Consider the following 27,237-nt stretch of genomic DNA (forward strand, 5'->3'; position numbering starts at 1 on the left):
CATTCAGACATTTTTTTGCCACAAGTTAGCGGAAATTGTTTTTTTTTTTTTTTTCTTACAAAGTCTCATATTCCACTAACTTGTGCCAAAAAAAAAAAATCTCACATGAACTCGCCATACCCCTCACGGAATCCAAATGTGTAAATTTTGTGCAGTATATAATACTATATATACTGTAGCATACCCGGAATATGCAGTATATAAACCTGTGCAGTGTATAATACTATATATACTGTAGTATACCCGGAATATGCAGTTTATAAACCTGTGCAGTATGTAATACAATATATACTGTAGTATACCCGGAATATGCAGTATATAAACCTGTGCAGTGTATAATACTATATATACTGTAGTATACCCGGAATATGCAGTATATAAACCTGTGCAGTGTATAATACTATATATACTGTAGTATACCCTGAATATGCAGTATATAAACCTGTGCAGTATGTAATACAATATATACTGTAGTATACCCGGAATATGCAGTATATAAACCTGTGCAGTGTATAATACTATATATACTGTAGTATACCTGGAATATGCAGTATATAAACCTGTGCAGTGTATATTACTATATATACTGTAGTATACCCGGAATATGCAGTATATAAACCTGTGCAGTGTATAACACTATATATACTGTAGTATACCCTGAATATGCAGTATATAAACCTGTGCAGTATGTAATACAATATATACTGTAGTATACCCGGAATATGCAGTATATAAACCTGTGCAGTGTATAATACTATATATACTGTAGTATACCCGGAATATGCAGTATATAAACCTGTGCAGTGTATAATACTATATATACTGTAGTATACCCTGAATATGCAGTATATAAACCTGTGCAGTATGTAATACAATATATACTGTAGTATACCCGGAATATGCAGTATATAAACCTGTGCAGTGTATAATACTATATATACTGTAGTATACCCGGAATATGCAGTATATAAACCTGTGCAGTGTATAATACTATATATACTGTAGTATACCCGGAATATGCAGTTTATAAACCTGTGCAGTATGTAATACAATATATACTGTAGTATTCCCGGAATATGCAGTTTATAAACCTGTGCTGTGTATAATACTATATATACTGTAGTATACCCGGAATATGCAGTTTATAAACCTGTGCAGTGTATAATACAATATATACTGTAGTATACCCGGAATATGCAGTATATAAACCTGTGCAGTGTATAATACTATATATACTGTAGTATACCCGGAATATGCAGTATATAAACCTGTGCAGTGTATAATACTATATATACTGTAGTATACCCTGAATATGCAGTATATAAACCTGTGCAGTATGTAATACAATATATACTGTAGTATACCCGGAATATGCAGTATATAAACCTGTGCAGTGTATAATACTATATATACTGTAGTATACCCGGAATATGCAGTATATAAACCTGTGCAGTGTATAATACTATATATACTGTAGTATACCCGGAATATGCAGTATATAAACCTGTGCAGTATGTAATACAATATATACTGTAGTATACCCGGAATATGCAGTATATAAACCTGTGCAGTGTATAATACTATATATACTGTAGTATACCCTGAATATGCAGTATATAATACTATATATACTGTAGTATACCCGGAATATGCAGTATATAAACCTGTGCAGTGTATAATACTATATATACTGTAGTATACCCGGAATATGCAGCATATAATACAGTAAGCCCCAGACCTGTGCAGTATATAATACTATATATACTGTAGTATACCCGGAATATGCAGTATATAAACCTGTGCAGTGTATAATACTATATATACTGTAGTATACCCGGAATATGCAGCATATAATACAGTAAGCCCCAGACCTGTGCAGTATATAATACTATATATACTGTAGTATACCCGGAATATGCAGTATATAAACCTGTGCAGTGTATAATACAATACATACTGTAGTATACCCGGAAAATGCAGTATATAAACCTGTGCAGTGTATAATACTATATATACTGTAGTATACCCTGAATATGCAGTATATAAACCTGTGCAGTGTATAATACTATATATACTGTAGTATACCCTGAATATGCAGTATATAATACTATATATACTGTAGTATACCCGGAATATGCAGTATATAAACCTGTGCAGTGTATAATACTATATATACTGTAGTATACCCGGAATATGCAGTATATAAACCTGTGCAGTGTATAATACTATATATACTGTAGTATACCCGGAATATGCAGCATATAATACAGTAAGCCCCAGACCTGTGCAGTATATAATACTATATATACTGTAGTATACCCGGAATATGCAGTATATAAACCTGTGCAGTGTATAATACAATACATACTGTAGTATACCCGGAAAATGCAGTATATAAACCTGTGCAGTGTATAATACTATATATACTGTAGTATACCCGGAATATGCAGTATGTATTACAATACATACTGTAGTATACCCGGAATATGCAGTATATAAACCTGTGCAGTGTATAATACTATATATACTGTAGTATACCCGGAATATGCAGTATGTATTACAATACATACTGTAGTATACCCGGAATATGCAGTATATAAACCTGTGCAGTGTATAATACTATATATACTGTAGTATACCCGGAATATGCAGTATATAAACCTGTGCAGTGTATAATACTATATATACTGTAGTATACCCGGAATATGCAGCATATAATACAGTAAGCCCCAGACCTGTGCAGTATATAATACTATATATACTGTAGTATACCCGGAATATGCAGTATATAAACCTGTGCAGTGTATAATACAATACATACTGTAGTATACCCGGAAAATGCAGTATATAAACCTGTGCAGTGTATAATACTATATATACTGTAGTATACCCTGAATATGCAGTATATAAACCTGTGCAGTGTATAATACTATATATACTGTAGTATACCCTGAATATGCAGTATATAATACTATATATACTGTAGTATACCCGGAATATGCAGTATATAAACCTGTGCAGTGTATAATACTATATATACTGTAGTATACCCGGAATATGCAGTATGTATTACAATACATACTGTAGTATACCCGGAATATGCAGTATATAAACCTGTGCAGTGTATAATACTATATATACTGTAGTATACCCGGAATATGCAGTATATAAACCTGTGCAGTGTATAATACTATATATACTGTAGTATACCCGGAATATGCAGTATGTATTACAATACATACTGTAGTATACCCGGAATATGCAGTATATAACCCTGTGCCGTGTAGGATGCTATGAATGGGGAGTATAGCAGGGCTCACTGCTAGGGAGCAGCACTCGGAGGATGCTGGAGCTTTAAGAGACACCTCCCCTCCTCTGCTCTAAACAATGGTTTCTCCCGAGCTTTGCTTCCCATTGCAAAATTTGTAATGTGCCATTTTTGCCATGGATGCCTTTCCATTTGGGTGGTGAGAGGGGAGCAGACATGCCCAGGTGCCCGGCTGCCTCCAGCTGCTGGCACTCCAGCACATTGTGAAGCAGCTCTGCCCGGATTGATGGAGAGCTGCTCCAGGAGGGACCCTCTGTGTGACCCAGTGCAGACTGCAGACTGGTCTCCTTGATCTCGTGAAGGAAGGCTCAGGAACTGAGGAGCAGGTAGCGGCATTGCGTTATTCTTACCGCATCCTGGCATGCGTTATTCTGTGAGACAGGAAAGTTGGGCTCTGCATGACAACTGTACATGTATGTCTCCACATGGCGGTCGGCACTGCGATATCCACATGCCTTGCTCTCTGGTTTTGCATTTCCATTACTTACAGTACCAGAGTCGTTTGCTTCAGTGCCTGGAAGCCACCGGGCTGTGAGGAGTTAAGTGGGAGGAGCCCTAGGCATGATGTAATGCAATTGAGACAATGGCAAGGATTTTCCTGCAAGGTGCTGCTCTTACTACAGGGATCCTGGCATGTTGCATGTATGTGCCGGGTGTGTCCTGGCAGTGGCACTTGTGCCAGGCTGACAACGGGGGCAGGGGGCACAACATGATCTGCGTGGTGTGACAGCTGCAGTGCTACCTGGGAGGAAAGTGCAGTGATTGATTGGGACTTGCATTATATTCAGCACCTAGGTGTCATAGTGAGGGTGTGGCAGGGGAAGGAGGGTACTGTGCCAGGTCCTCTACCTGCCCAGTGTACAGACTTCTCTGCATTATGGGTATCACACTATGTACACAGCCATGGAGTCCTCCAATACTGATATCCTAAATTATTAACCGTGCAATTATAGCTTGGCAGTGGTATTGGCGCCGTCCTGCTTGCTAATGCCACGCCGTGGCGGGCATTCTTGGTCATGTCAGTGCTGATATTATGCCTGAGCTGTTTTTTTTTTTTTTTTTTTTTATTGCTGATTGAATTTTGTAATTGCATTCAGGTTTTTGTGACACCCTCATAAGTAGGGATGAGCGGACTTGTGTTTTCAAGTTCGGCGTACAAGGCTCGGGTAATCTGAGTATTCCGTTATGGATTCCGCTACCACGGACTACAGTATAAGTTATGGTCCGTGGTAACGCAATTCTTAGATAACCCGAACCCTACTCATAAGGCTTCTTTTAAAAACGGGGTGTTGCTATGGCGAGCATTTTTTTTTTGCAAGTTTTACCTGGAGATTATAATACAGGTCGTATAGTAAATTGGTCCCTGAGGGCAGGTGTCAGTACTGTATGTACTGTAAGGCCTGTTTCAATAGACCCCTATCCTTTCATTAAAAAAAGACCCAACACAGCCCGTTACTTCTTGTTTTTCAGCTTCATAAGCTGATAGTCGCGCTGACTACTGTTTCAGTAAAGGAATTATCTCATCAATTTAAAACTAATTTTAAAACTCTTTAGGACGGATTTATCAAACTGATGTAAACGGCCAACTGGCTTAGTTGCCCCTGGCAACCAATCACATTCCGAGTTTCATTTTTCAGAGCTCCATTGGAAAATGAAAGGTGGAATCTGATTGGTTGCTATGGGCAACTAAGCCAGTTCTCCTTTGCACCAGTTTTGATAAATCGTTTAACTCTCTTATCTGGAGGACATTCTTCCCTTTCTGTGGGTGGGCAGAAGCTCATCAAGCGCCTCCATCTTCCAGGATACATTGTAATTGACTCTTGTTAACCCTTCCACCTCTGCATAGGAAATAGTCCCTCAGGTATAGCCCCAGAGATACACATTGCTTGTAATGCTGCCATAAATTCCTACTCCACTGTCTAGAGAGATATAGAGAGAAGGAGAGACGAATGAATAAAAGGTGTCTGGGCCGCTTAACCTGCTTCTCTATGAGACCAATACATGGCCACTGAGGGGAAGGGGAGGAGGCCGGAGGCTACTGAGCGTGTTAGTCCACCTGTGAATGCAGGAGGAGGTGGACATGGAGGATGAGCAGCAGGGGGCGCTACCAAAGGGGAAATGTAATGCATATAAGAAAATACTTTTATTGCATATATATTCATTGTGTAGTAATACTTTTCATGGGATAACCCCTTTAATACATAGTTCCTTTTCCCTGGAATCTGATAGTCCAGAACGTCTGGTAATCTAGAACTTGTTTGCAGCAAAGATTTGCAATATGGTGTGGAATTTCAGAACAGCAGAGAGAAGTAATTTGGAAATTTTACTTTAAGGGTCCATTCACACGTCCGTAGTGTATTGCAGATCCGCAATACACCCGGCCCGGCACCCCCAATAGAACTGCCTATTCTTGTCCGCAATTGCAGACAAGAATAGGACATGTTTTTTTATTTTTTTATTGCGGAGCCGCAGCATAGTGTGCTCTCCGCATTCCGTTCTGCCCCATTGAGAATGAATGGGTCCGCACCCGTTCCCAATATTGCGGAGCGGATGCGGACCCATTTGTGGACATCTGAATGGAGCCTAAGGGTGGTGTCACACACGGCTTTTTGTGACAGTTTTTGATGCAGTGTCTTGAGCCAAAGTCAGAAGTGGGTTGGAAGGGAACGTGAAATATAGAGAAAAGACTTCTACTTCTCCTTCCTGCTGGATCCAGTTCTGGTTTTGGCTAAAAAAACTGTCACAAAAAGTGGTTTGTGAGACCATCAAAGTTTTATTGGAGCAGATCTAGGGTTAAATATTCTCTGCACATTTGTGACAAATTTCTTATTTTTCTCCATTTCAGCTAAAAAAGAAACCATTTTCTAAATAGTTTGGGTTAAAGTAAAGTTACAGCATAACTTTATTAAAACAGATTGTAAATATGCTGAAAGTAAGTTTTCTACTTTAACCATCATTTTTTGATTTTATGTTTGAAGTTCAGGTGTCTATTGCGCTTTATAATCGCTACTCCCATATACCTCTGTGTACTTGTGAACGAATTCCCCTATGGCGGCACTGAGCGCTGTACAGGCCGCAGCATCGCTGCTCCTCTAATACCTGGGGTACACTGGCTATGTAAGGCTTTAGCAGAGAGGAACAGGCAAAGGATCGATGTGTTATGTGAGCTCCTGCCCCGCGCTCACTCCACTCTGCTAATAGCCTCTACACCACATCGTACAGAGGCTCTTGGTGGGGCGCAGTGCGTGCAGGGCAGGAGCTGGGTATACCATAGCAACAGAGGCCACAAGGGCAATCTTTGGCCTGTGTATGGACAGTGGGAGTCTATGAGCTTTCCTGGCACATTCACAGAACGCATTCACATAATAAAATGTGAGCAGAGCCTAAGGGCTCATGCACACAAACAATTTTATTTCCGTGTCCGTTCCGTTTTTTTTTGTGGACCGTATGCGAAACCATGAATTTCAATGGGTCCGCCCCAAAAAACGGAAGTTACTCCGTGTGAATTCCGTTTCCGTATGTCCGTTCCGCGAAAAAATAGAACTTGTCCTATTATTGTCCGCATTACGGACAAGCACACGGACGTCATCCATATTTTTTGCTGACCGCAAAATACATATGGCCGTGTGCATGAGTCCTAACAGATATAGCAGAGATAGATAAGCCGCTTTCACACAGTCAGTATTGGATCAGTGATGTCCATCAGTTAGGGTCCATTCACACGTCCTTGGTGTATTGTGGATCCGCAATACACTCAGCCGGCACCCCCCATAGAACTGCCTATTCTTGTCCGCAATTGCGGACAAGAATAGGACATGTTCTATTTTTTTCTGGAGCCGCAGCCCGGAAGTTCGGGGCCATGCTCTCCGCATCTCTTCTGGCCCCATTTGCGGACATGTGAATGGACCCTTATTGTGGGCCGAAACCAGGTTTAAATGGCTGTGTGGTCTGTTTTTTTCTGCCTTTTGTCCCTATGGCGAAAGAGATGTAAAAAACAAAACAATGGCAGAGCACCAGCATGCTGCATTTTTGAAAAGAAGGCAGAAATACAAAAAATAATAAAAAATAACAATCAAAACACCTGGAAGAAAAAAAACACTTGTGTGTCCTGTTTTTCATATTTCCCATAGACTTTCAGCTAACATCTGGAGCTGGTGTATTGAAAAACTGAAAGTTTGGGAAGATTTATCAAAAGTGCTGTAAAGAAAAACTGTTTCAGTTGTCCGTAGCAACCAATCAGATTCCACCATTCATTTTTCAGAGCTCCTTTGGAAAATTGAAGTTGTAATCAGATTGGTTGCTATAGGCCAGTTTTCCGTTGTACCACTTTTGATAAATCTCCCCCATTGTGTTTGCAGTGTATATCGGAGGTATATGTTGTGAGGATTTCCTGACTTGTAGCTTTAATACATGTTATTGTATAGTAACACAGAGACATATGTTGCCTATAGGCTACCATGTCATAAAAGGATACCATGGATGCCTCTGTATAGAATAGTCTAGTTCAGTGATGGCGAACCTATGGCACGGGTGTCAGAGGCGGCACTCAGAGCCATCTCTGTGGGCACCCGCACCCTGGAAAAAGTCTATGGTGTACCAATATGCCTTAGACTTTTCCTGCCATTTCTCAGCGCAGGGCGCACTATGAACGACACAGGCAGCGCACTGAATGTAGGCAGGCTATTATAGCTAAATGATAAAGTACATGGAACATATACTACATTAGACTGTAGTATTCAGGTTACATTGCCGTGTTGGCACTTTGCCATAAATAAGTGGGTTTTAGGTTGCAGTTTGGGCACTCGGTCTCTAAAAGGTTCGCCATCACTGGTCTAGTTGATTGTTCTAAAATAAAGTATACGTATGACAGCTGGACAGAGGCCAGAAGGACGCACAGGTTGCAAAGCTGTCTCTTACAAGCTGCCTCTTTCCAATGTCCATGATGACATCTGTGACAAGATGGTCAGTGGTCCATCCGTGAAGATGTCCGTGAAGGATCTGTGTTTAGTCCATGTGTTCGTTTTTTGCCCTCCACGTGTGATCCTTATTCCGCTGTTAGGCTAAAAAAAAACAAAATTCCAGAGCATATTCTAGCAATGATCTGTGAACCGGATGGCATCTGCGTTGTGTCCATAGTCCTCATGGACCCATACACTATAATGTGCGTGAGGGATCTGTAATCACTGACAAAAATTAGGGCATGTTTCCCAAGGTCCATAGAAAACCACTGATGTGTGAATACACACATTAAAGTCAATGGATACGCTTCCTGTCCGTGGAGACTAAAGACAGCACATGTCCGTGATTCACTGACGTGTGAAAGAGGCCTTAGCTGACAGGGAGTGCGGAGACCATAAAATGCTAATAGTACTAGTCAAGGCTCACAAGTCCCTCTAGGATTAGACCACGAGTAGTTCAGCAGAGCAAGCTGATGGCAAGAACCCAGAAACACCTTTGAGGAGGCAGGTTCACGACATCTGCAGTGAAGCAGGAGAAGAGCCTTTACATGGGCCGAGAGTCTGCCAGATAATCGACAATGTGCTTTCATATCTGGTGGTGTAAAGGTGCCACTGATTATCGCCCTATAAGACCCACCAGCCCATAAGACGCACCTAGGTTTAAGAGGAGAACAATAAGAAAAAAATATTTTCTATTATATCTCAGGTCAGACCAGCAATCAGACCCCCAAAGTTAATCAGACCTCAGCTTACAGCCCCAATCAGACCCCCAATGTCAATCAGACCTCAGATCAGACCCCCAATGTCAATCAGACCCCCAATGCCTCAGATCAACCCCCCAACCTTCAGCCATCTATCAGCCCCCATATGTCAGCCATCAGCCCCTATATGTCAGCCATCAGCCCCTATATGTCAGCCATCAGCCCCTATATATTCAGCCATTAGCCCCTATATATTCAGCCATTAGCCCCTATATATTCAGCCATTAGCCCCATATATCCAGCCATCAGCCCTATATATTCAGCCATCAGCCCCTATATGTCAGCCATCAGCCCTCATATGTCAGCCATCAGCCCCTATATGTCAGCCATCAGCCCCTATATGTCAGCCATCAGCCCCTATATGTCAGCCATCAGCCCCCATATGTTAGCCAGCAGCCCCCGCATATTGTGATAAAGTTCATTATTTTCTGTAATGTACTGATAAACATTAGACTTTCATATATTTTAGATTCATTACACACCAACTGAAGTAGTTCAAGCCTTTTATTGTTTTAATATTGATGATTTTGGCATACAGCTCATGAAAACCCAAATTTCCTATCTCAAAAAATTAGCATATTTCATCCGACCAATAAAAGAAAAGTGTTTTTAATACAAAAAAAGTCAACCTTCAAATAATGATGTTCAGTTATGCACTCAATACTTGGTCGGGAATCCTTTTGCAGAAATGACTGCTTCAATGCGGCGTGGCATGGAGGCAATCAGCCTGTGGCACTGCTGAGGTGTTATGGAGGCCCAGGATGCTTCGATAGCGGCCTTAAGCTCATCCAGAGTGTTGGGTCTTGCGTCTCTCAACTTCCTCTTCCCAATATCTCACAGATTCTCTATGGGGTTCAGGTCAGGAGAGTTGGCAGGCCAATTGAGCACAGTAATACCATTGGTCAGTAAACCATTTACCAGTGGTTTTGGCACTGTGAGCAGGTGCCAGGTCATGCTGAAAAATGAAATCTTCATCTCCATTAAGCTTTTCAGCAGATGGAAGCATGAAGTGCTCCAAAATCTCCTGATAGCTAGCTGCATTGACCCTGCCCTTGATAAAACACAGTGGACCAACACCAGCAGCTGACATGGCACCCCAGACCATCACTGACTGTGGGTACTTGACACTGACACAGACTCTGGCACCTTGATTTCCGAATGACATGCAAAATTTGCTTTCATCCGAAAAAAGTACTTTGGAACACTGAGCAACAGTCCAGTGCTGCTTCTCTGTAGCCCAGGTCAGGCGCTTCTGCCGCTGTTTCTTGTTCAAAAGTGGCTTGACCTGGGGAATGCGGCACCTGTAGCCCATTTCCTGCACACGCCTGTACACCATGGTTCTGGATGTTTCTACTCCAGACTCAGTCCACTGCTTCCGCAGGTCCCCCAAGGTCTGGAATCGGTCCTTCTCCACAATCTTCCTCAGGGTCCGGTCACCTCTTCTCGTTGTGCAGCGTTTTCTGCCACACTTTTTCCTTCCCACAGACTTCCCACTGAGGTGCCTTGATACAGCACTCTGGGAACAGCCTATTCGTTCAGAAATTTATTTCGGTGTCTTACCCTCTTGCTTGAGGGTGTCAATGATGGCCTTCTGGACAGCAGTCAGGTCGGCAGTCTTACCCATGATTGCGGTTTTGAGTAATGAACCAGGCTGGGAGTTTTTAAAAGCCTCAGGAATCTTTAGCAGGTGTTTAGAGTTAATTAGTTGATTCAGATGATTAGGTTAATAGCTCGTTTAGAGAACCTTTTCATGATATGCTAATTTTTTTAGATAGGAATTTTGGGTTTTCATGAGCTGTATGCCAAAATCATCAATATTAAAACAATAAAAGGCTTGAACTAATTCAGTTGGTGTGTAATGAATCTAAAATATATGAAAGTCTAATGTTTATCAGTACATTACAGAAAATAATGAACTTTATCACAATATGCTAATTTTTTTTAGAGGGCCTGTACAGTCCTGATCAAAAGATTAAGACCACTTGAAAAATGGCAAAAAAAATCATATTTTACATTGTTGGATCTTAACAAGGTTCCAAGTAGAGCTTTAACAAGCAACAAGAAGAAATTAGAGTGAGACAAAACATTTTTTGAGCATTCAATTAATTGAAAATAACGATTAAACTGAAACAGGCTGTTTTTCAGCGGATCCAAATTTTAGGACCACATGCCTTTAAAAGGCTAAATCTGTGCAAAGATGTGGATTCATTGTCATTTTCTGTCAGATAGTCACAAATTGTGATGGCAAAGGCAAACAAAACTCTCCCTTTTTGAACGTGGTTGGGTTGTTGAACTGCATAAGCAGGGTCTCTCACAGCGCGCCATTGCTGCTGAGGTGGGACGCAGTAAGACAGTCATTTGGAATTTCTTATGAAGTGATCCTGAGGGTTATGGAACAAAAAAGTCAAGTGGAAGACCCAAAAAAATGTCATCAGCACTGAGCCGGAGGATCCAATTGGCTGTCCGTCAAGACACTGGACAATCCTCGACCCAAATTAAGGCCCTTAGTGGTGCTGACTGCAGCCCCATAACCATCAGACGGCATCTGAGACTGAAGGGCTTCAAAAACAAAAAACGTCTTCAAAGACCTCGTCTCCTTGAACCCACAGAACTGCTCGTTTGGACTTTGCAAGAGAGCACCAAACATGGGATATTCAAAGGTGGAAGAAAGATTTATTCTCTGATGAGAATTCTTTTTACCTCGATGGTCCTGATGGTTTCCAACGTTACTGGCATGACAAGCAGATCCCATCTGAGATGTTTTCTACGCGCCACAGTGGAAGGGGCGCCATAATGGTCTGGGGTGCTTTTTCCTTCAGTGGAACAATGGAGCCTCAGGAAGTGCAGGGGCGTCAAACGGTCGCTGACTATGTCCAGATGTTGCAGAGAGCATTCCTCATGACTGAGGGCCCTCGTCTGTGTGGTAACAACTGGGTTTTTCAACAGGACAACGCTACAGTACACAATGCCCGCAGGACAAGGGACTTCTTCTAGGAGAATAACATCACTCTTTTGGCCCACCCTGCATGTTCCCATGATCTAAATCCAATTGAGAACCTTTGGGGATGGATGGCAAGGGAAGTTTACAAAAATGGACAACAGTTCCAGACAGTAGACGGCCTTCGTGCGGCCGTCTTCCCCACTTGGAGAAATGTTCCCACTCACCTCATGGAAACGCTTGCATCAAGCATGCCGAAACTAATTTTGGAGGTGATAAACAATAACGGCGGAGCTACTCATTACTGAGTTCATGTTTGGAGGTTGGATTTCTGTTTTGGGGGGGTTTAGTTTTTTTTTTGGAGGTGTGGTCCTAAACTTTTGATCAGATGAAAAATAGCCTGTTTCAGTTTATTCGTTGTTTTCATTAAATTTAATGCTCAAAAAATGTTTTGTCTCACTCCCATTTCTTCTTGTTGCATGTTGAAGCTCTATTTGGAACCTTGTTAAGATCCAGCCATGCTAAATATGATTTTTTGCCATTTTTCAAGTGGTCTTAAACTTTTGATCAGGACTGTATCAATCTCTATATGTCAGCAATCAGCCCCCAGCGCAAATAAAATAAAAAAAACTCACTTACCTCTCCTGCTCCTGGACGCCACCGCTCATCACCATCGTGATCCTCTTCATTCTGCTGTTGGCTGTATATCGCGGCACACAGTGTAAGGTCACAGATAGCCAAGCCGAGGACCAGGAAGCAGTGAGTACAGAGCCTTCACTGCTTCCTGGTTCTCCGGTGCTTCATTAGTATTCACCCCATAAGATGCAGGGGCATTTTCCCCCCACCTTGGTGGGAAAAAAGTGCGTCTTATGGGGTGAAAAATACGGTACCTGATGAACGAGCAAAACGTTTGTTTGACGGGTAATTCGATTGTTTCTGTAGGCACATAAATTATCGTTTTCCGGCAGCAGATCCTCCTGTGTAAACACAATCTGCTGCCAGCAAACAATGAGTCTGTTTGGGGATGAGTGATATCACGTCTCCTCATACTGTGGAATTGATCGCTGCATGTACCATAAATGCGGCGGTCTCCTCTGATGATGAGCAGGCTCTTGCCTTCCTTCCCGTCAGGCACAGGAACAGCATGCGATTGTAACCTCAGAGTCCCAGGCTCCAGTTCCCTTTGGTAGTCTGAGACCCCTGTGCTCTGCTACACACACAGTTAGGGCTCTTTCACACGAGCGGATGCCGTGCGGGTAATCTGCTGCGTGTATGAGAGCCAAGCCCCGTTCCGGACAGCAGAGACAAGGAGCATTAACATGGCTGATAATGCTCTATGCCTCTCTGTGATCTTTTTACTACAAAATCACAGTGAGATAAAGTTGTCACCGTGATTTTGTAGTAAAAATATCACAGAGAGGCAAAGAGCATTATCAATCATGCTGTCCAGAACAGGGCTTGGCTCTTTTTCATGCAGCGGATTACCCGCACGACATCCGCTCGTGTGAAAGAGCCCTTAGGGGTGCATTCACACAGACGTATGTATTTTCCAGTCCGCGGATCTGCGGATATGCAAAAAATACGGACAATGTCCATGTGATATCCGTGCTGCATCCTTTCTTTTTTGTGAATCCATTGTAGCAATGCTTATACTCATCCTCAAAATGGACAAGAATAGGACATGTTCTATTTTTTTGTGGGGCTACAGAACGGACATACGGATGCGGACAGCACACAGTGTGCTGTCTGCATTTTTTGCGGACCCTTTGAAATGAATGGGTCTGCATCCTATTCAAAAAATGCAATCGGGTGCGAACCAAAAATTCGATCATGTGAATGCTCCCTTGAAATGAGGACAGAATACATTTACATAAATTAGGTTGGCAGATAGGTGCAGGTCCTACCTCTGGGACTTACTCCAATCTCCATAACAGGGAACTGGCGTGAACAAGCGCTGACCTGGCCATTTCCGGCAGCCCCATAGAAGTGAATAGAGCAGTGAAAGTGTTTGCATGCAGACTTGTCTATTTTCAGGACTCCCATAGTGATCAATGGAGAGCACGAAGCGCACTTCAGGGGCCTGGGGCTCTGAAGATAGTATCAGATAGGACCTCTAATGGGGTTGTCCAGGCAAGCGCATGCAACCTCTCACACTAAGCAAGCATTGTGCAAAGGTCCTATTTTAATCAAAGGACCTTGTGTCAGCACAGGATGGAGACTCTGCCTGAACAAGCCCTTTAATAAAAAAATTAATCACTTCATGGGTAGTGTAGCAGCATGTATCCTTGCTCTTTTGGAATGCATTGTCATCTGCTGAGGAGCTCACTGGGCTGCTTATAACCACTGTGATCAGGAATTGACTCATTCCCTCGAAAGTAAGGACTCCATGCCCATGCTGCGTACCAAAAATAGCGATCTGCAATGAACAGGCATTGTCCATATGAACTCCTTGGGTATGCAATCCGCAAGATACGGCAAGAGATAGGACACCGAAAGCCTGCGGGAGCACATTGTAGTGTTTCCATGGGGTTCCGATCCGTGCCCCTGTAACACCCCAGAGTTGTGTTACTAAACTCTTCTGCCCCGCTACAATCTGTTAAAAGCATTTACCTTGTCATCTCATGTAATTTTACATTATATCCTCGCAACTGTGCATTGTAAACCTTGGTAAATGTACCTATATTGCTGTAATTTCCATGTTCACCAGCAGGTGGCATCAATGTGTTGGCAAGGACTTAGGTTCAGTTTAGTACATCTAAGATGGAATAGTTCATTCCAGCTTAGCTCCCCCTTTGTGAGCAGAGTGGGCTGTGCCCACATCCTGCCTCATGGGTGGAGAAGGAAGTTAGAGTCAGTGTGCCAGCCACCCCCGTTGGGGAAGGCTGTGTGTTAGTCTTCAGGAGTCCCCCTGTATAGGGAACCAAGCCAGGATCTTGTCTCGGCTGAGACATTGATCATCATCCCCAGCCTGAGCCCTGCAGCCTCGGCTGGATGAAGCAAGCAGACAAACTCCAGAGTTCCAGGAAGAAATCATACCCTGTGAGTAAAGTCCAGAGACCCAGGAGAAGCCATATTCCTCCTCAGCTAGTCAGTCCCCGGACAGCAGAAGATAGAGAGTGCAGAAGCCAATTCCTGACACAGTATAGAGCTACAAAGCAGATGTCCTTTCCTGCAAGCTCCAGGTACATGATAGAGCAGAAGATAAATTCCTGCCAACCATTGCCAATACATGCTGGGACCTAAGACTAAAGCTGTATCTTGCTTGGATGAAAGTTACAATCAGTAAAGACCAGTTTGAACTTCACCAAAGGTCCGAATCTCAATTTCTGCTGCAAATTCCTTTATTACTCCTACAATTACTACACTCAATTTATTGCAAGTGACTACCCAGGTAGGAGACACCGTTGACACCATTACCACTACCATACAGAGACATTACACCACTCTGGCATTCCTGACCTGGGGCGTGAGTTATAACACCTTAGAGGGCCCTGTGATTGTACCCTGCGCACGCTGCAATTGGTGTCGCAAACAAAACTATAGACTATCACCTACACCTGACCCAGCCATTGCATAATTTGGCGTCAGAGTGCATACCCCGGTCCAGCTCACTGCACCCCCACTATGTAAAACATAGGACATGGCCTATCTTTTGGCGTATCTTGCGTATCGCGGGCCCATTTAAGGGTACTTTCACACTTGCGTTGTTTGATTCCGGCAGGCAGTTCCGTTGCCTGAACTGACTGCCTGATCAGGCAAACTGTATGCAAACGGATGTCATTTTATCTGACTGATCAGGCATTTTTCTGACTGATCAAGATCCTGATCAGTCAGAAAAATGCCTGATCAGTCAGAAAAATGCATTGCAATATCGGATCCGTTTTTCCGGTGTCATCAGGCAAAACGGATCCGTTTTTTTTTTTTTTTTTCATTTTTAAAGGTCTGCGCATGCGCAGACCGGAAGGACGGATCCGGCATTCCGGTATTTTACATGCCGGATCCGGCACTAATACATTCCTATGGAAAAAAATGCCGGATCCGGCGTTCAGGCAAGTCTTTAGTTTTTTTTCGCCGGAGATAAAACCGTAGCATGCTACGGTTTTCTCTTTTGCCTGATCAGTCAAAACGACTGAACTGAAGACATCCTGATGCAAACTGAACGGATTACTCTCCATTTAGAATGCATGGGGATAAAACTGATCAGTTCTTTTCCGGTATAGAGCCCCTGTGACGGAACTCTATGCCGGAAAAGAAAAACGCAAGTGTGAAAGTAGCCTAAGTCAGTGGGTCAGTGCCCGTATATTGAGGACCATCAGTCTGCAGTATTGGCATGGAGCCCTTTCAGTCGTTTGAATGAGCCCGTAAACATGCATTGCCTGGGTTGAGGACCTATTCAGGTCTTAGGTGTGTTTCTTAGCTCCCATGCTGAACCCCTAAGCTACACCTCTGGCCACTATTCTTTGCTGGCCCAAAATTGGAGCCTGCATTTGTAGGTACACGAGATGCCATGTTGTGTTTTGGTTGGAAAAATGAAGACATTTAAAGATTAATGACTTTCTTCTGTTTTCTCTGTTAAAAAAAATAAAAAAACTGTGGGAGGCCTGCTGTGTAATTATATGTTTTTAATCATAGGGGAGGGATTTGACTGTTTAATTGCCTAGGTAACTGACTACTTGTTTTCTCACTCTATACAGAATAGGCTTTGCCGGGATAAAGTACTGTATTATTTCTCCTCATGGGTGTGAATTTGTCGTATTGTTGTGGTTTTGTCTTGCATTTTTAATCACCACAAAAGCTTGTTATTACCGGTTGTATGCAGTGCAACTATGGAGGGAGGGGTGACTCCGAACTTTAAAGTGTGCCTGTACTTTTGGAAACTAGCAACAAATTAAATGTTTTAATCAGTGGGGGTCCGAGGCCTAAAACCCCCACACATTGCTAAAATGAGGAGAAAAAAGCACTCACACGGAGCGTGGTTTCTCCGTGCTGCCAGAGACAGACTCAAGATGGGCTCATAGGGGGTCATTTACCTAGGCCATCTTTTTACGCCTGTCTTAGGCCTCTTTGACACGAGTGTGACGGATTGGCTCTGGATTCGTTCAGGGTGCGTTCAGTGAAACTCGCACCATTTTGCAAGCAATTTCGGTCAGTTTTGTCTGCGATTGCGTTCAGTTGTTCAGTTTTTTGCATTTTGATGCATTTTTCACGCTTGTGATAAAAAACTGAAGGTTTACAAACAACATCTCCTAGCAACCATCTGTGAAAAACTAATTGCATCCGCACTTGCTTCCGGATGCAATGCGTTTTTCACTGAAGCCCCATTCACTTCTATGGGACCAGGGCTGCGTGAAAAACACAGAATATAGAACATGCAGCGTTTTTCACGCAATGCAGAACTGATGCGTGAAAAAACCGCTTATGTACACAGACCCATTGAAATGAATGGGTCATAATTCAGTGCGGTTGCAATGCGTTCACATCGCTCATTGCACCCGCGCGGGAAACTCGCTCGTGTGAAAGGAGTCTTAGGTTCCTCCTACACTGCCATAAGATTTGGCTAATTAATGACGGCCCTCAAATGCCCGCACTCCTCCCCTGTCTCACCCAACTGTCAAACACTTACACCATGTCATATTTAGTAGCACAGCTGGTCAAAAAAGGGACTTGCAACTTTTTTTTACGACTAAAATAGTCACAAGTCACTTGATAAATGACCCCCATAGACTGTCTGTTGAGCCGTCTTCAGCAGCGATGAGAGACAGTGCACTTTGTGAGTAGAACTTTCTCTTTGTTTTAGCGATTGGTGAGGGTCTCAGCACTCAGACCCCCACTGATCAAACCTTTGATATGTCATTAGATTTCAAATGTTTTTTAAAAGTACGTGTTTAATTTATGGCTGGTTGTACTATAACTATTGGATCCCTACGCACATGAACTTGCATTTGTGTTTTTTTGACCACTAAAAATGCCATAGAAACAGTTTGTGTGTTTTTCCATGCACATGCACCTTTTTTCCCCCCTAAATAACTGCTTAAACCAGGTTTTTTCCTGGCATTTTCTCACCTATAGAGAAGGAAATGTCAGAACACCAGAAAAAAATCAAAGTCAAAAGCTTCAACATTATGGGGGACATTTATTAAGACCAATCATTTAGACATAGGTCTTAAAGGGGTTTTCTAACACTTACAAACACCCCATTTGCCGGGCCCCTAACACACAATATACTTATCTGGCTCCCCGCGCCGATCCTGGTCCCCGCATGGTAGCTGCTGTTTCTCTCTGTGCGTGAATGAAAACATCCGGTGTCGGGGGGAGCCGCCAATGGCAGGTTGTGATAGGAACGAGCCTCCCTAGCAGGGAGGATCGTCCCTGTCCCCACCTGCTATTGGTTGTTTTCATCCGCACACGGGGAGAAGCAGGCCTGTACATAACTTTAGAGCTTGCTGCCGCCGGCTGTGCGTTGGACTTTAATCTATACCAGCTCCTTTGCTGGCGCAGTCTACGGTCATTTTTCACACCATAATCTGGCATGTAAAATTATGAATGAGACTGGCTGGCCGGTCAAAAACAGCAGGGGCCAAAAAATGCGAAGTGCAGAAACAGGTTTTTCTGTCTGTTTCTGATGCTGGTTTTGACCCAAAGCCAGAGGTGAATCCAAGAGGAAGGAGAAGTATACTGTAAGACCTTTCTTAATATTTTGCATTCCCTTCCAACCGACTTCTGTCTTTGGCTCTAAGAACTGCATCAAAAACTGTACACAAAAACCTAGATGTGTGTGACACCACCCTTATGCTGCCATATTTTGACACTTTTAATGTGGCAGCAAATGCCTCCCCGACTATGGGTCTTTAAGGTTTCCTTCACACACAAATTTGCCCTACCGTTTTTACTACTAAGAAAATGCAATAAAAACTGTTTTTCCCCATACCACATGCATTTTTGTGGCTTATATAGTAACATTTTTACGTTACCACATTTAAATGCGTTTTGAGTTTTTTCCTGTAGAGAACGGAATGAAAAGTAAAACTGAAAACCTGTTATCGCTTTAATATGCTGTGCGTTTAAAAAAACACTGCTACACAAATACACTGCTACACAAATACACTGCTATTTCCAGGACCTCCTCTGGATAGGTCATCAGTATCTGATCAGTGGGGGTCTGACACCCGGGAACCCCACTAATCAGCTATTAGGTGCAGGCGGCTGCCTCTCCTCTGCCATCGGGTAAAGGAGTGTGATCTCGCAAGACCACACTCGGTCAGCAAATTATCACGTAAAAGTCTTTCGAGAGTGAGTATTTTTCTTAAAATGTTTTCCCAGAGAGGTGTGATGGCTATTCCCTTGTCCCTGCCAACCGAAGATCTAAGTTATGATCGATAAAACACAACTAGAGTTATGAGGTTACAACGGGTTCAATAACTAAAACCATAAAAGACTGTAATAAACTTTTGGCTCAGATAACTGTGCAATATGTTTTTTTAACTGTTAAATAAATGTGGATTTCTTGGGCTAATGAGTTAGCAACATTTCTTTATGCAGAATGTTCTTGTGTCTCATGTAGATTATTTTTTACTTCTTAGGGCTCTTTCACACTTGCGTTCTTTTCTTCCGGCATAGAGTTCCGTCGTCGGGGCTCTATGCCGGAAGAATCCTGATCAGTTTTATCCTAATGCATTCTGAATGGAGTAAAATCCGTTCAGGATGTCTTCAGTTCCAGAACGGAACGTTTTTTGGCCGGAGAAAATACCGCAGCATGCTGCGCTTTTTGCTCCGGCCAAAAACCCTGAAGACTTGCCGCAAGGCCGGATCCGGAATTAATGCCCATTGAAAGGCATTGATCCGGATCCGGCCTTAAGCTAAACGTCGTTTCGGCTCATTGCCGGATCCGACGTTTAGCTTTTTCTGAATGATTACCATGGCTGCCGGGACGCTAAAGTCCTGGCAGCCATGGTAAAGTGTAGTGGGGAGTGGGGAAGCAGCATACTGTAAGTATACTGCTCCTCCGCTCCCCACTCCTACTATGGCAACCGGGACTTTAATAGCGTCCTGGATGCCATAGTAACACTGAACGCATTTTGAAGATGGATCCGTCTTCAAATGCTTTCAGTACACTTGCGTTTTTCCGGATCCGGCGTGTAATTCCGGCAAGTGGGGTACACGCCGGATCCGGACAACGCAAGTGTGAAAGAGGCCTTAGACTCTGAGGTTGAGGACATTGTTTCTGACTCTTATTTTGGCCTATGAGAAATAAATACAGTATATGTAAGCCAAAATTAGTATTTTCTAATGCCAAGAGGACACCTAAGTGGGTAGGGTATTGGGAGGGTTGTAGTTGTAGGTGGTTGTCCTTTTCCCTAGAACAAAGAATGTTTGCAGATTATAGATCCCTGCAGATTGTGCTTTATTCATTGGGGCTCAGCCACCTAGCACTAACTGTTAGATAGAGTAGTACACACCTGATGGTAGCTCTCATAAATTGTAACCGTTCAATTTCCGAAGGACAACAGGTGCATTCTAGGGACCATCTTGCTGCCTTTAATGTTGTTTGTAGAGGAATACCTTTTGTGGCAGCTCGTAATTTAGGCTATTTTCACACTAGCGTTTTGGCTTTCCGTTTGTGAGATCCGTCATGGGCTCTCACAAGCAGTCCAAAACGGATCAGTTTTGCCCTAATGCATTCTGAATGGAAATGGATCTGCTCAGAACGCATTAGTTTGCCTCCGTTCAGTCACCATTCCGCTTTGGAGATGGACACCAAAACGCCACCTGATCAAGCAGACTCAAAGGGATCTGTCCTGGCACACAATGTAAGTCAATGGGGACGGATCAGTTTTCTCTGACACAATCTGGCATAATAGAAAACGGATCCGTCCCCCATTGACTTTGGTGTTCAAGACGGATCCGTCATGGGTATAGAAGAGATAATACGTTCATGACGGATGCATGCGGTTGTATTATTGTAACGGAGGTGTTTTTGCAGATCCATGACGGATACGCAAATAACGCTAGTGTGAAAGTAGCTAAAACAGAGAAGGTTCTTTGGGGTCTTCAACCAAAGTTTATTAATGTGTAACATTGTGAGCTGTTCTAGCTGCCATAACTAAAGAGGTATGCTAGTTTTATACTGACTTGCCTCAGAGATGGGTCCTCTGTTGTCATGTTACTAAGAAACTCTAATAACAGATTTGCTTCCCATGTTGTGGAATATTTTGGTTTAATTGGTCTAGAGAACACACTACTTTCATCAACCTGAGGTAATTGGTAAGGTTTGTTATAATCAGGTTCACGTTGAACCAAAAGACTTAATGGTACTGCAAGCCATACCCAAATGAAATTTTTCTGACAAATTCTAAGGTTTCTTCAATTTGAGCATGTGTCCTAAATGAGATCCTCTATTAGAGTACCAATTTTGGAACAGATATGATTAGCTTTTAAGGTTTTAAGGACTGATTAATACGCTTTTATGTGTGCTTTAGAGAGGTGTGGGAATGAGAACAGCCAACCAGATCTGCTATCCACATTAATTGTGGGAGCTGCAGTAACAGGTTCTTCGAACCTTGAAAGCATTCTGCAGTCATTCCCAATGGAATTTTCTGATCTTTGATTAACTTGTGGATCGCTAGATACTATGGCTTGGAAGGCCATACTAGGTAAGCAATCACCATATGTTGTATTCTGTCCTGCTGTATTTTTGAGATTATCTAAAAGAAAAGAGTTGATGGAGGAAAGGCATACAGGTTCCTCAGTTTGGTCCGAGGAAAGGAGAATGCATCAACCCTCCATGCTCCCTAAGACCATGTCCTCACTGTAAATTTTGTGGTCTGAGATTAGGTAGGTGATACAAATAGGTTTATTTCTCTGTTGCCAAAAGTCTGATTTATTTAGAAGAATAGGTGTTTTTTAATGTTACAGTTGATAGTCCTCACCACAAATTTCATTGTCAGAGCTGAGGTACTGTAGCTGATGCAATTAGGTCTATTTCTCTGGTGCCAAAAGTCTCATTTATTTTGAATAGTATGTGTTTGAGTGCTTCAATTGACATTTTCCCTCTGGACAAGTCATCCACTACTTTTGTTGGAGTGACCGGGTACATATTGTGCCCTCAAGTCTAGATTGTGATCCAGAGACCATCTCATATCTGTAGGGCCTCTCTGCACAGTTTGGCTAACCAGATTTGAAGGTACAGTTTTGAAAGCTTGCTTCATTGCTACTAGCTTCCATATTAGGCTGGCTATTGTTTTCAGGGACACCATTTCTCTAGAGATAGTGTGCTCTCGATTGATGTTAGTGCTTTGCACCATTTCTCTCTTAGAACAAAGAAAGCAAAGTTTTTGACCCTAGAAAGGTTAGATACTTTGTAGGGACTGGTATAGACTTCTCTGTTTATACAAAATCAGGCCTCTGCAAATAGTTTTTGTAAGTTCTCTTATTGTATTAATAGTATTTGCAAGTCCATATGAAAGACAAGGAGATTGTATAAATAAACAATTCATGTTATTCCTGACATTCTTAAGTGAGAAATTAGAATTTTTATTACCTGCATAAAAGTGTAAGGGGCATTGGAGAGGCCATGCACCATTAAATTCCAATGGTAAATTTCTCTTTTCCATTTGAGTTATAGTAGACACCTGTGTTTTTAAGCTACACATGTAGCATGAAAAGTGCATCTCTATTAGGTAGATGTTCTTTTGGAGGGATAACCCGGAAAAATATGACTTTTCTAGCCCTCTTTCCGTTCCATCTGTTTTGGATATCTTTTTTTGAGCAAGAACCATGTCTAATATTGCATCCAGGCACTTTTTTTTTTTTTTTTTGGGAAAAGAAACATTTTTATTGGTAGTTTAATCTGTTTAACACTTGCAGCAGGTGTTCTGGCAGGCTGTTCCGACAGAGCTCTCTGGATCCAGCATCGGATGTTACCAGAATGCCCGCTTGCCACATTGAATATAATGTGATCCGTCTACTACCCGCCAAATATGCCAGTAATCAGCTGGACAAATACAGTGGCACGCAGTGGGATTTGTCTGGCAGAGTCCTGGTATATTTGCATGGTAGTGGCTGGATCCAGCAATGCTGGATCCAGAAAGCTTTGGCAGGCTGTTTCCAAGTGTTAAACAGGCCTAAAGCCGTTTTTTTAATCACATTTATGACCCAACTCTCTGTGGAACTCTTTTCTGATAAGTCTACATAATGACGGGAAGGAATGATAATGCAATGCTTGCCTGAATAGGTTTTTTGTAGGTATTTGGCCTTGTTGAGGCTCCTTTTCCTAAACTATATATTTTTTAAAACATTTTCTGAGTTTGTCTCTGTGAATCTCTGTTTGCCCCAGAGACATTTGTGAGCAACCCTCTGAATGTAAGGCTTTCTTTGGTTGTGCTGGCCTCTTTAGTTCATCAAAGAACTCTTTTTTTACTTCATGAATTAATTCTGGACCAAATAGATTACTGTTTTCTAGATTAGGGTATTCATGTGATTTTGGGGATAAATCTGCCATTCCTACTGAAGTGAGCCAACGGCCTATTCTGATGTTTGTAATGTAATTAACCCCTTCTACCCCGGGCCAGTTTTCACCCTTCTGCCCAGGCCATTTTTTGCAAATCTGACATTTTACTTTATGTGGTAATAACTTTGGAACACTTTTGCTTATCCAAGCCATTCTGATTATTTTCTCGTGACACATTGTACTTCATGGTAGTCATAAAATGGAGTTAATATATTTTACCTTTATTTATGAAAAAATACCAAATTTACCCAAAATTTAGAAAAATTAGCAATTTTCAAAATTTGAATTTCTCTCCTTTTAAAACAGAAAGTGATACCTGATAAAATATTTAGTACTTAACATTCCCCATATGTCTACTTTATGTTGCCATCATTTTATAAATGTAATTTTATTTTTTTAGGACGTTAGAAGGCTTAGAAGTTTAGAAGCAAATCTGGAAATTTTTAAGAAAATTTCCAAAACCCACTTTTTAAGGACCATTTCAGGTCTGAAGTCACTTTGTGGGGCTTGCATAGTAGAAAGCCCTCATAAATGAACCCATTGTAGAAACTACACCCCTCAAGTTACTCAAAACTGATTTTAGAAACATTGTTAACCCTTTAGGTGTTCCACAAGAATTAAAGGAAAATGGAGATGAAATTTCTAAATTTCAAATTTTTTAGCAGATTTTCCATTTTAATCAATGGTTAACAGCCAAACAAACTCAATATTTATTACCCTGATTCTGCGGTTTACAGAAACACCCCACATGTGGCCATAAACTGATGTAAGGGCACACGGCAGGGTGCAGCAGAAAAGGAAAACCATATGGTTTTCTTAAGGCAGATTTTGCTGGACTGGTTTTTAGATGCCATGTCCCATTTGAAACCTCCCTGATGCACCCTTACAGTAGAAACTCCTAAAAAGTAACTCCATTTTGTAAACTAGGGGATAAGGTGCCAGTTTTGTTGGTACCATTTTTGGGTACATATGATTTTTTGATAATTCATTATTACACTTTATGGGTCAAGGTGACCAATATTTTTTTATTTTGGCACAGTTTTTATTTATTTTTACAGGGTTCACCTAAGGCGTTAGGTCATGTGGTATTTTTATAGAACAGATCATTACGGACATGGCAATACCTTTATATATATGTACTTTTTCTTATTTATTTAAGTTTTACACAATAATGGCATTTTTGAAACCAAAAAATGATGTTTAGTGTCTCCATAGTCTGAGAGCTATAGGTTTTTTATTTTTTGACTGATTGTCTTAGGTAGAGTCTAATTTTTTGTGTGATGAGGAGACAGTTTGATTGGTACTATTTTGGGGGGCATACGCCTTTTTTATCGCTTGGTGTTGCAATTTTTGTGATGTAAGGTGATTTGGCAATGTTTTTATTTTTATTTTTTTACGGTGTTCACATGAACAGTTAGGTCATGTGATATTTTTATAGAGTAGGTTGTTATGGATGCGGAAATACCTAAAATGTCAACTTGTTTTATTTTTTTCACTTCAGCACAATAATAGCAGTTTTGAAGCAAAATAAATTATATTTTAATGTCTCCATTGTCTGGGAGTCATAGTTTTTTTTTTTTTTTACTAATTGTCTCAGGTAGGGTCTCATTTTTTGTGGGATGAGGTGACGGTTTTATTGGTACCATTTTGTTCAACATGTGCCTTTTTGATCGCTTGGTGTTGCACTTTTTGTGATGTAAGGTGACAAAAATGTTTTTTTGACACAGTTTTTATATATTTTTTTTACAGTGTTCACCTGAGGGGTTAGGTCATGTGATATTTTTATAGAGCTGGTTGTTACGGATGCGGCGATATCTAATATGTGTGTTTTTCCTTATTTTTTTCTATTTGTTTATTATGAAATCTGGGGAAAGGGGCATTTTTAATTTTTTTTTACTTGAAACGTTTTTTTTTTTTAGTTAAAAACACTTTTTTTACTTTTATTTTTTGCATATTATTTCTGTCCCACTCTGGGACTTCAACTTTTGGGGGTCTAATCCCCTCTGTAATGCTTTACAATACATCTGTATTGTAATGCATTGCCTGTTAGTGTATGACACTGAGGCACCCGTAAATGCAGGTCCCGATGCCATGCAAGGTATTGGGCAGCCTCTGCACGTCATCAGACTGCCTTGTCACGCATTGGTCCCCGCCACAGCAGCGCGGGGACTCGATACGCTCCTTCACCCGCCGCAAACTGCTACTATGTTGCGGTTAGCGCTGACCGCGGCATAGAAGGGGTTAATCTGCTGGCAGATACAGCAGGGGCCTGGCTACTAGGGACTGCCGGACCCCTGCAGTGATCGGGCATGCACCGCTCGTGTTCCCACCCGATCACCATGACGTACTATTACGTCAAAATGCGGGAAGTCAGTGACTTTCATGACATAATAGTATGTCACATGTTGGGAAGGGGTTAAAGGATTGTCCTATAGTCAGGGTAGCTCTACTAACAGCCTTTTGAAGAGCTAATTTTGATGAAATCTAGGATTTCACATTCTGTGAGAATGACATCTCACTTTACTGCTCTGCCATTACCAACATAAATAGAAGTGGACCAGTTGCGTCTGCTACTTTTAATTAAACATTTTTAAGTGTTTGGTCAGTAATATCATTTGGAAATAAGGTTCTAGTAATAGATAGCAGAGTAGCGTCTATTTCTGGGACAGTTAGGGCCTGCATGACAGGTATCTTATTTCAGTCTGCAAACAAAGGATCCCCAAATTACCTTCCATGTACATTACACATTTTTCTCACTTCCATCAACAGAAAGAACCATTCTTGTCTAAAATATGGACAAGAATAGAACATGTTCTCTAGTTTCTCGAATGTCCACACGGATTTGCAAAAAAATATGGATGTGTACATAACCCCATAATAATGAATGGGTCAGTGTGCGATCTGCAAACTGTACGGACAGCACATGGATTAAAAATACGGTTCTGTACATGAGGCCTAACATGTCTATTCAGCTTCAAGGTATAGGGATATTGGACCTATTAAAGCCTAAGGCCTGCAGCCAACAATAGCTAAAGACCCTACAGGTTTTTGTAACTATATGAAATCATTTACATGTTCACAGCAAATCATATCATGTAGTTCCATGAATAAAACAGCAGTTTCTGGCAGCAGACTGATAACGCTGTGTCTGATTTCAGACTTTCTTTTTATCCTATATAAAAGTCTTTAGAAAAACACCTGGAAAAAAATTGAAAAAACTCTATACCCAGAGCATGTAGCATTTTGAAAAAAAAAAAAAAAAAAACACAAAAAAAACCATGAACCCTATAAAAACGCAATGCAAGTGAAGAAAAATGCCACAATGATTGACTTATTGCTAGCATATGTCACTGGAGTCTTTTTCTACATAAAAAGCCCACAAACAGTAGAAACAGTTGAAAAAAAAAAGAATAAAACTGGATGAAACCACCCTTATGGCAACCATAAAATTTGCATTTACAAAAGTGTCTATATAAAATATTTATAGGTAAATGTCATTAAGTTTTAAGGGGTTCTGCACTATGTTTAAACTGATGGTCTATCCTCTGGATAGATCATCAGCTTCTGATCCCGCCGATCAGCTGTTTGAGAAGGCAGCGGCGTTCCAGCAGCACCACGGCCTTCTCACTGTTTACTGCGGGCCCAGTGACGTCCCGACTAGTCACGCTAAGCTCTGTTCACTTGAATGGAGCTTAGCCCCGCCCAGGCCACTTGATACTAGTCATGACATCACTGGGCCTGCGGTA

General features: G+C 41.7%; 1 protein-coding gene across 1 annotated transcript in view; it reads left to right on the forward strand.

The window, feature by feature from the left end:
- The first annotated feature begins 3,524 nt into the window (after positions 1-3,524).
- PPFIA2 (PTPRF interacting protein alpha 2) overlaps positions 3,525-27,237 on the forward strand; it is a 439,158-nt gene continuing 415,445 nt past the window's right edge. The window contains exon 1 of the mRNA XM_044280550.1: positions 3,525-3,654. The gene's annotated coding sequence lies outside the window, so the exon portion shown is untranslated. The remainder of the gene's footprint in view (positions 3,655-27,237) is intronic.

The sequence above is a fragment of the Bufo gargarizans genome, chromosome 2 (assembly GCF_014858855.1).
Source record: "Bufo gargarizans isolate SCDJY-AF-19 chromosome 2, ASM1485885v1, whole genome shotgun sequence".
Lineage (NCBI taxonomy): Eukaryota > Metazoa > Chordata > Amphibia > Anura > Bufonidae > Bufo > Bufo gargarizans.